The 10,791-nt window shown below is 38.5% G+C and overlaps 1 long non-coding RNA gene across 2 annotated transcripts; it reads right to left on the reverse strand.

Annotated features, from left to right (window-relative positions):
• Positions 1-9,003: 9,003 nt before the first annotated feature.
• LOC147894585 (uncharacterized) lies at positions 9,004-10,072 on the reverse strand. Of its 2 annotated transcripts, none has more exons than XR_015542069.1 (2): positions 9,804-10,072; positions 9,004-9,067 (listed from the first exon to the last, which is right to left on the reverse strand). It is a non-coding gene; the product is annotated as an uncharacterized LOC147894585 (long non-coding RNA). The 2 variants fall into 2 exon arrangements; XR_015542070.1 differs by lacking the exon at positions 9,004-9,067 and adding an exon at positions 9,367-9,542.
• Between the last annotated feature and the right edge of the window lie 719 nt (positions 10,073-10,791).

Genomic DNA, 10,791 nt, shown 5'->3' on the forward strand with positions numbered 1-10,791 from the left:
CAAGATTTGGGTGATGCCAGTCACATACTTGGCATGAGGATTGTTCGGGATAGGAACAAGAAACTTCTTCATTTGTCACAGAAAGAGTACATGAGCAAGGTACTTGAGTGTTTCAATATGGAGAGGGGGAAGTCCATAAGTACTCTGTTGCCTCCATATGTGAAACTCAACCAAGCGGACAACACTAAGTCAGATGAGGAGTGGGCTGAAATGGCAAAGATACCTTATGCATCCGCAGTCGGAATCTTGATGTATGCCATGGTTGCTACACGTCCAGATATTGCTTTTGTAGTGGGAGCTGTTAGCAGGTATATGGCAAATCCTGGCAAGAAGCATTGGGAGGCAGTGAAAGGTATCATGAGATGCTTGAATGGTACAAAGAACATGTGCATTTTCTTTGGGAGGAAGGACACATCTGTTGTTGGTGGATATGCAGATGCCGATTTTGCAGGGAATGTAGACACCAAGAGGTCTACTACAGGATATGTTTTCTCATTCACTAGAGCTGCAATTTCATGGGTCTCTCATTTGCAGCCATATATGGCTTTGTCTACCATTGAGGCAGAGTATCTTGCAACCACTGAGGCATGCAAGGAAGCTATATGGCTTACTCATCTAGTGGGAGACTTGAGCATTGTAGGACAGGTTCCAGTTCTGCACTGTGATAGTCAGAGTGCCATATCTAGTTGGCACAAAATCCTGTCTTCCATGCGAAGACAAAGCATATTGATGTGAAGTATCACTTCATCAGAGAGGTAATTGAGGACAAGCAAATCCAGCTTGTCAAGGTTCACACAGATGAAAACCCTACAGATCTTCTTACAAAGAGTCTTTCCTCAGAGCGGTTTGCACATTGCAGAGTATTGATGGGTTTCGGATGACATTAGGATGCCCATATTCTCCCTTAAAGATGCATTGGCCTTTAAGTGGGAGGTTGTTGGGGTAAAGGCCAATGGCCTAGTATATACCCCTTTGTACCATCATACATAATAAGAACTTACCTTGATCTGGGTGAGTTAGCACCCACAATTTTTGGTGTTCTCCGTTTCTTTGTTGCTCTCCGATAAAACCTCCTCTCCATTAAGAGTCTCTGTCAAGGGATTGCCACATGGTAGTTTGACTGGTCAAAGCATGACTAGGCACTTTAACTTTGACTTTGACTTTGTGACTTAGAAGTTGACTAGTCAAAGCTGACCTGTCACTAAGCTAGATGACATGGCAGCTGATGTGGTAGGGTGATGTGGATGATGACATGTTAGATTAGGCACCTTGATGATGTGGCACTTGGAGTGAATAAGGCTACTACATGGCAGATAATTAACCAGCCACTCAACCTTGGGTCTTCTTCACATAACCCAGGTTAAGTCTTACCTACTAGGTGTCAACGGCTTAACCAAGCCTTACTCCGTGGGTTAAGGCCAGGTGTCCACAATTAGACCATTGAGGTGGATTGGACAGAATCTTCCAGGCGATGGAATCTTTTGAGAATCGACGCAAGGAGCTAGCTTTGGCGATGCAACTATAGGTGCAAATGAAGGCCGCAGGGCAGAAGGTCTTGCGGGGTCACGTGGGCTGTCTGCTATTGGAGCCTTAGTCGTTATGGAGTTTCAGTGTCATGGCTATCGTGGACCTCGTAGAAGTGTTGTTGGTAGGAGGTGGAGCAACACAGACAACAGAGTCAATCGTCTCTCTTGCGGGTCTGGTGGACCTCATCCATTTGCAAGGCCTCTCAGGCATGAAGCGGTGCACTATGGGGCTAAAGTCAATGCTGCAGGTCATTGTTGTAGCTGTAAGAGCTATTGCTATGCCTTTGGAAGGTGGAGGCTATTGGATATGGCGTGAGCTACTCGCGTAAGGCGCTTGGAACGCACTGCTTGTTGTCTCTCGATGCCAGGCATTGTAGGAGAGATTCTCAAGCTAGGAGATTGTTGAAAGAGGTGCTAGCACTATGGAGCATTGGTTCGTTCTTTGCTGCTCATGAGCGCTAGTTCGCTCTCTATGAATGTTGCAGGAGACGTATGTAGGAGCGTGTTGTTGCAGTCGTTGCTACCAGGTCCCATCGGTTGCTTGTGTTTTTGTCGATGGTCTAGATACTCTTCCATTGGTCAGGTTGTTGTGAGTCGTTGTGTGAGTCATGTAGCAGAGGAGCTATGAGGCTAAGTACCTTGCTATGGATAAGGCAGCAAGATCTACGAGTCGTTGGTAATAGCCATGTTGTAGGCTCTAAAGATCTCCCTGTTCTTCGAAGAAACTCTCTCTCTACTATCTCAAAATTTCACACAAAAGCTCTAAAGAATTGAACTCATAGAATATGACAAAATGTCTCTCTCTCAGCAAGGAAAAGAGCTCACATTCTCTCTCGATCACTAGATCTCTCGAAGGAGATGAATGAAAATATTCTCAAAGAAGAATGAACATACATCTTTCATCAACGGAATGAAAGAATGGAAAAACTCAATCTCTCAATCTATCACACTCTCTCATATACGGATCACAATGCCTCGGCGGAAGGCAAGGGAGCTCTGATACCATGACAAAATATGAAGAGGGGAGAGGAGAAGAGTAGAGATGAGGAGAGAGGGCATAGCTAGAGAGCACACCACAAATGGCTAACTGTACACTAGATTTAGTTGAAAATGTAGAATATATACAAACCCATTTAGGGTTCAGGTTAGGGCATCTAACCCTTTCCTTCATAGCACTCTATAAGTGTTAGTGCTATTCACATATGTCATACTTTCAAATATTCATAATGATTGGAAATAATTAGTATGGTGGGACATGCAAATGTTCTCATTTTCAAACATGCATAGTGTGTAATGCCAAAAATTTATGCATCAGTATGATTACACCATAGGTGTATATACTGCTGATGGTCATGAAATTTTCCAAACAAATTTCAATGAGTAAGGGCCTTATACTGCAAAGTTTCATAGTATCATACATCATTCATGTGGTGGGACATGCACATTTTCTCATTTTCAAACATTCACAATGTGTAGTTGCCAAACATTCTGAACGGTATGCTTATGCCATAGGCATACGTTGCAAAAGATCATGAACTTGAAAAAAACTCTCAATTCAGAATTACCTTATAATTGAAAATTTCATAAGAACTTTACATCAGTTTTATGATGGGACATGCACATTTTCTCGTTTTGACGAATGATGCATTACTATTAAAAAATTGTGCATTGGTATGCTTATATGACACCTCTATGTCAAGAGAATTTGCAAATATCGTTCAATGCATATTTAATTTATAATTTTAAATTTTCATAATATTTGGACATAATTTATAGGGTGCAATGCCCACATTTTCTCGTTTTGGAACATGCATGGTGTTGGTTGCAAAAAAGTGTGCATCGGTACACTTACACCATAGTTGTATCTTGCCAATGGTCATATTACTTTGAAAAGAACTTTAAATGATGAGTGATATCATAATTTCAAAGTTTGATAAAGATCATTCATAATTTGTGTGGCTAGACATGCACGTTTTCTCATTTTCGACCATGGATGATGCATTACAATCAAAAAATTGGGCAATAAGTATGCTTATACCACACCTCTATGTGTTTGACAGTCAAGAAAAATGGTAGAGACCTTTTAATTATTTTTTCCTTATTATTTAAAATATTAATCAGATTTTAACATCATTTATATGGTGAGACATCCTCATTTCCTCAATTTGGAGCATGTACAATGTGCAAGTGTCAAAACATTATGCATCGATACACTTGTACCACCATAGGTGTATGTTGTTGATGGTGACAAACTTGGAAAATAACTTTCATAATATCCCTTATACTCACAAAGATTCATAATTATGGAACATCAATTGTATGGTGGGACATGTACATCTTCTCATTTTTGAAACATGCATAGTGTGTAAGTGCCAAAAAATTGTGCATCAGGACATAGGTGTACATTGCCAATGGTCACAAAACTTTGCAAAGACATTTCAATGACTAACAACCTTATACTTGAAAACTTTCATAAGGATCATACATCATTCTTGTGGTGGGACATGCACATTTTCTCATTTTTGGACACGCATGGGGTGTAGTTGCAAAAAATTATGCATTGGTATGTTTATACCATGGGTGTATATTTATGATGGTCACAAAACTTTAAAAATACCTTTAAAAGAGTAATTAAATTATAATTTAAATTATTTTAAGGACCTTACATCATTTATGTGGTGAGTATGCACATTTTCTCATTACGGCCATGGATGATGATGCATTACTATAATAAAACTATGCATTGGACCATTGGTATGCTTATATCATACCTCTATGTGTCCTTGGAGAAAATTAACAAGAAAAATACCAATTGGTACACAATACGCAAAAATTTTACAAGACTTCAACATCCTTTCTATGGTGTGATTAGTACATTTTCCAAATTTAAGCATGTACAGTGCATAAGTGCCAAAACATTGTACACCATTACATAGGTGTATGTTGCAATGAATAAAAGACTTTACAAAACCCTTTTAATGATGAGTAAGTAAATAATAATTACAAGTATTCATAATAGTACATCATTTGCATGGTGGTACCATGCAACTCTCTTATTTCCTCCCATGCATAAAGCATAATTGCCAAAAGATAGTGCATTAGTACACTTGTCCCATAGGTGTTTCTTTATGTATTATCACAAAACTTTGCAAACAACTTTAAATGAGTAATTAACATATATTTTCAAAGATTCGTAATTTTCAGATATCATTTGTGGTGGGACATGCACATTTTCTCATTTTTAAGCACACATTGTATACAATTATCAAGAAATTCTCAATCACCATGCTTATAACATACTTGAAAATAATTACAAAATTTGTAATTTCCTTATAATCTAAAATTTTCAGAAGGATTTCACATCATTTGCATTATGGGACATGCATATTTTCTAATTATATGATGCATTATTGTCTAAAAAACAATGAATCAGTATAGTTATACTGTACCTCTATGTATTCAATGATCATAAAATTTTTAAAAGACCTTAGAATGAATGGTAATCATATACTTAGAAACATTAATAATGATCAGTGTCAAAACTAGGATCTTATGAATGTCCAGTGCTAACACCATGGCTTCTCCTCATAATGGGGGCCTTACAAAAGGGCACTATGGAACATTGGTGGTTAATATGAGAGGTGGGCATTGCACATATATTAACAACCTAGTCCTAATGGGGGCCTTACAAAATGGCACTATGGAACATTGGCGGTTAATATGAGAGGTGGGCATTGCACATATACCAACAACCTAGTCCTACAATTCTTTCCAAAAAATCATTAAAAGCATTTTTATATAGAATTGATGTACACTTTTTTTATAGTAATGCATCATCCATGGTCAAAAAAGAGAAAATGTGCATTTCCCACTACACAAATGCTATAAGGTCCTTACGGAAATTGGTAAGTATAAGGTAATTAATCATTGAAAGTCTTTGAAATGTTTTGTGACCATTGGCATTATTCACCTATGGTATAAGCATATAAATGCACAAATGTATTATCCTTATGAAAATTTGAAAGTATAAGGTCATTAGTTATTGAAAGGTATTTGCAAAGTTTCATGACCATAAAAAATATACACCTATGTTGGAAGGATACAGATGCACCTTGTTTTGGCACTTACACATTATGCATGTTTGGAAATGAGAATATGTACTGCATGTTATGTTCAATCATTATTAATCTTTGTGAGTATAAGGGTATTACTTATTAAACTTAAAATTTTTTGACCATCAACAACATACACCTATGTTATAAGCACACCGATGCACAATTTTGGCACTTATGCATTATACAATCTCCAAATTCAAAAAATTGCATGTTACACCATTCGAAAGATGCCCATGTACTATATTTAAAAACTTTGAAATTATAAATAATATAATCATATAAAGGTCTTTGAAAAGTTTTTTGATCATTGGATTTTCTATAATATTCCAAGTCCATATAATATCATATTCCAAGTCTATTCTAATTTCTTAGCTCACACAAAGTTATTTGTACTTCATGCACATGGTATCTACATGATGCACTTCACTCATCCTCTCAATCCTTTACAATAGCTTATAGAATGGAAAATCAAATGACTGATCGATCACTTCTACAATAATCTTATTTCACACATAAAATAGACATCATTATACTAGTCTTTGACCCCATCCATGTACAAACTGCTTCATGTATGGCATGCACCTCATTATGCATATTTTCACAATTGACCATAGCAAGGCCATGAAATTCTATATGTAACTAGAAGGAGAATATGTAATACAAGTTCCTTCAAGCTCCAAGTCTTCAAGGACCCCTATATCAACATCCTATAGTTATATTCTCTCTTGTTCTAGCAAGGCATTATCAACAATTAGTGCACAATATTGTTTGTAATATTCTGTCATGGTATTGGACTCCAAATCTATATCGGACTTCATAAGCATCAAAATTTTAAGGCCATCAACATCTTGATTCACACCAAAGTCAAAAGCATTCTCATCAATATATGCTTACACCTATTGTTATATCCATCTACTTTTAACAAATCAAGATGAACCCTTTCTAAACTAGCATGTTTTTTTATGCAAAGTGAATTGAGATGCAATAAAGTTATCCTTTTATTGTGTGGTGATGCAAAATGATATAGTACTGAGGCAACTTGTCTATTCAAGTTTATTCAATTTGGTGTGGTTGGTCTCTCTCTCTCTCTCTCTCTCTCTCTCTCTCTCTTGATGGAGCATTGTCTATAATTACTTTTGTTGCTTTCTTATCGAGGTGGTGCTCTACAAGCTACATATGACTTAAAATTTTTGAATACTCAATTTATGAGAATGGGTCATGATGCTTCTCATGGAAAATGAGGAGATGGACTAGAACAAGATAGCTCTAAGATGTTGGTGAAGAGGCTATCTGATGCAAACTCATGTGCAATAATGGCAAAGATTGTTGAATGTGGACTTTGATGATCCATGAAGAAATTGTTGAACTAATTGGGATAAAAGTGTCAAGTCTGATAGGCTAAAGGTGGAGGAACTATTTTGGTTATGTTAATAAAGGATCCCATTGAGCCCTCCTAGCATCGCAAGTTCTTCTCGAATGCTAAAAGGAGCATATTGAGCAGCTATAGAGTCTTCTTGGGCGAGTGTTGATTTGATGTTTAATGACAAGATGGAGCCTACGATAAACTAGAATTGAGAGATGATGTAGATGTTTAGTGATAGGATGTATCGAGGATCTATCCTATGGCAAACTGGAACTGAGAGATGACGTAGGTGATGGATCAATGCCTTGGGATCTTTCCCCTTGAAATCCTTCAAATAAGGCAGTCAAAATGCCATTTGCTATGTGCTTGAGAGAATTTACAAGAGGTGTTGAAGATTCATTATAGACTTCTCCGAGGTTGGATGATGATGCTGATCACACTTGTTGCACCTGAGACACTTAGGGTAAAAAATGCCAAATGGTTAAAAATGCCAAATGTTTTATGAGCCAATTAGGACCTAGACTTGACATGGAGTCAGATCTTGGCTCAAATAGATGTGTTTAAAGAAATAGGATGGTTGAGTGCACACAAGATGGAGGGTTGCATGAACCTGCTACATCTATGGTGAATCCTATGTATGGGCATTTGCTAATGCTAATAGATTCGAGTGGTGGAGTCATTTTGGCTACTTCAAACTATGGGGATGCAAAAAGGAGACATTGTACAACCTTGAGTAATGATGGTAAAGTTGTACTTTGTTGTGGAGGGCTCTATTCATGCGAATGACCCTCCTGCCAATTGTAACTTTATAATGCTTTAGTAGAGTAGGGTTTCTATCATTATTGAAAAGGCAATAGTTAAAGATGCCATACTTCCTTACTTGCCTATAGATGCTTCATTCTTGGAGCAAGCAATACATTTTCAACCATAGGAACTTCTGCACTAGAAAATATCATCTTTGTAATGCAAATTGGGATAAGATTTTGTCATTGTTCTTGGGGTCATCTTTTTTATTGTATTGGAGGTTTATTTATAACTACAAAGCTATAGCCTAGAATTTGTAGTGCAAAACATTTACGATGTGGAAACTTTCCAAATTGTAGCCTAGAATTTGGAATGAAGGAGCCTACTTGTCACTCTAGGAGGCCTCTTTAAATAAGAGATTCTAAGGAAAACGTTAAAAGTTTCATGACATTATGCAAAGCTCTATCGTCATAGCTCAAAATGAATACCAAAATTTTCATAGTTCATCACACTCAAATCCAACATTACATCTCATTAAAATGTTCATACATTTGAAGTGCACTTTTTTGCTTTACCCATCCTCGGGAATATATCAAAATTTCATCAAAATTTCATGCCATAGCAAGGCAATGGAATTTGAATCACATTTGGAAGAAAAAATTTAACCAAAATTCTATCATATAGTTCTATGGTGGGAAAGTAGAGATTACCATAGTGTGAAACTTTTGCAATGTCTAAACTTCATTTTGAAATTCAATCATATAGTTCTATGGTGAGCTCCTTTTGAAATGTCTAACAACTTCTAAAAGGAATGGATCTACTGTCATCTACAGCTCCTTTTGCAATGCTTTTGCAATGACTACAACTTAAGAAGGATTGGTCTACATTCCAAATGCACATTACAAAGTTCCTCGATCTTGGATAGAATTCCAGCGCTCGCTGGGCTTTCCCTCTTGCACCTACTAAGCGGACCAATTCTTCATCATCTGCACCAAATTGCAATCCGATTTTAGTTGAAGTACGGATCTTCCTGGTCAAACATTGAATCGGATGATCAAAATGCGACATAACCATCATATTGGTTGGAAATTTTCCACTTTTACATTCCAGTTAGATTCTCAGTACGATCATGATTTTGTGTCGTTTGCAATGTGGATGATGTTTACTAATAGAGTTCAAGCTACTGAGGAATCTTAGCTTCCATAAATCACGAACTCGAAGGACTGCCGTGGATGGTAACTACTTGTCCACTGGGCTGAAACATTACAAATTCATATTACCATCTCCACCTTGTTTACCAACAGCGGCCCAGGCCAAGCCTGGAAAAGAAGCAACTCTGGATTAGCAAAAGCCTGCATTCGGCTGATCGTACTTACACAGGAAGTATGTACTTTTAGAAGAACATGCAATTCGTCCCAATTACACGCAGAGTTGATTCTTGACAGTGAAATCCATCCGGACGCCAACGCCAACCGCTTGTAGCACATTTTTTAGGAAGGCCACAATTTCACTGATTGGCAATGTAGCTGGGATATGCAAATCATCACCAACAGACTGAAAACAGGACAACTTTGGGGGCATACAGCCACCCTCAACTTCCCTCCAGCGCTATGGGCGTCAGTAAATTTAACGTATTGCGACCCAAAAATCGCGCTGTCCAAAACTGGATATGCTTTCAGTAAGTAGGATCCTTGCCGTACAACTCTGTGCCTATAAAAGTCCCACCTTTTCTGGACCTCCGGAATGGTAAATCAGTTGCTTGCCTTGAGCCAGCATCTCTCAGAATTGCATTTTCTGATTGATATGCGCAAGAAAACCGATTACCATAAATCATGCTCCAAATTTTAAAAACAGAGGACTTCACTAATTTGGCTAGCCACATGCAAAATCGAGGACATTTAACAAAATGCTGCACCTCCCGACAAAGAAAAGCAAAGATTCACCATTTTCGTTTCTGCTATCGCTGCGAGTGATTTTGTTTGCAATGCGCTTCTTCCATTTTCAGGTACAATTCAAGAGCGACAGCTGGATCAGGGCACAGACGAACTGTCTTACCAGGGCATATTAAGAGAGTTGAGAGGAGTGCGGAATGGGCGTGTTCCAAGGTCGAAGGCAGTTGCAAAACTTGGTTCTTCAGCCAGTATTCGACCCAACTCCTCTTCTCGCAGCTGTAGCGAGCTCGATGGCCGCATCCAGTACTTCATGGCCATTCTCAATCTAATATGCAACGGGAAGGGGTAAAAAAAGGGCATGCCCATCACCGAAATCAGAGGGATTTGCCTATCGTGAGGAGGACGTTGGAGAGCCAGGGAAGAGGCAGTGCATGGAATCTCCACGAGCAGACACGCTTCTGTGCAAGCGGAGCTGCCATGCACAGGCTCACCCTGGCTCGCTCTCTCGCGCGCTCTCTCCCATCTCTGCCCCTCTCTCTCTCTCTCTCTCTCTCTGATTCTCTCTCGGTTCGAATACTCAGTGTGTGGGTATGCCCATCCAATCTCAAATATGATAAGTTTGTACTAGTAGTAGTACTGCAAACAAAGTTCAAAACTAGTTGTAGTACCACTACTAGAAGTAGTAGTACTAGTAGCAGCTTGCCTAGTAAGTACAAAGTAGTACACTTTACTACACAAAAAGGAGGTAGTACGCTTCTTGATGTGCATTGCAAACTAATGTCTTTTGGTGGCTCAAAAGTCAACAAAACAAGTTGAATGACTTTTGTCATTCATAAGGTCCCCCAAAAAGGTTGGTGGAGGAATTTCCAAGAACTAGAGGGAGAAGCAACACCAAAACGAGCTGGAGACAATGGAGGAGCAAGTGTGCAGCTTCTTGTATGTATCACAAGAGATGATGCGGGTGTGGAAGTGGAGAGTGAGGGTAAGCGAGCAAAGAGAGAGAGAGAGAGAGAGAGAGAGAGAGAGAGAGAGAGAGGAGTGAAATAGTAAATTCAACGTGGACTAATAGTCAAATAGGAAAGTCCGACGTTGACCAGTGGACTAATAGTCAAATAAGAAAGTCCAACGTTGACCAATACTCCTCAGATAAA

The sequence above is a fragment of the Dipteris shenzhenensis genome, chromosome 14 (assembly GCF_047967505.1).
Source record: "Dipteris shenzhenensis isolate YYH24624 ecotype China chromosome 14, Dip_SZ_1.0, whole genome shotgun sequence".
Lineage (NCBI taxonomy): Eukaryota > Viridiplantae > Streptophyta > Polypodiopsida > Gleicheniales > Dipteridaceae > Dipteris > Dipteris shenzhenensis.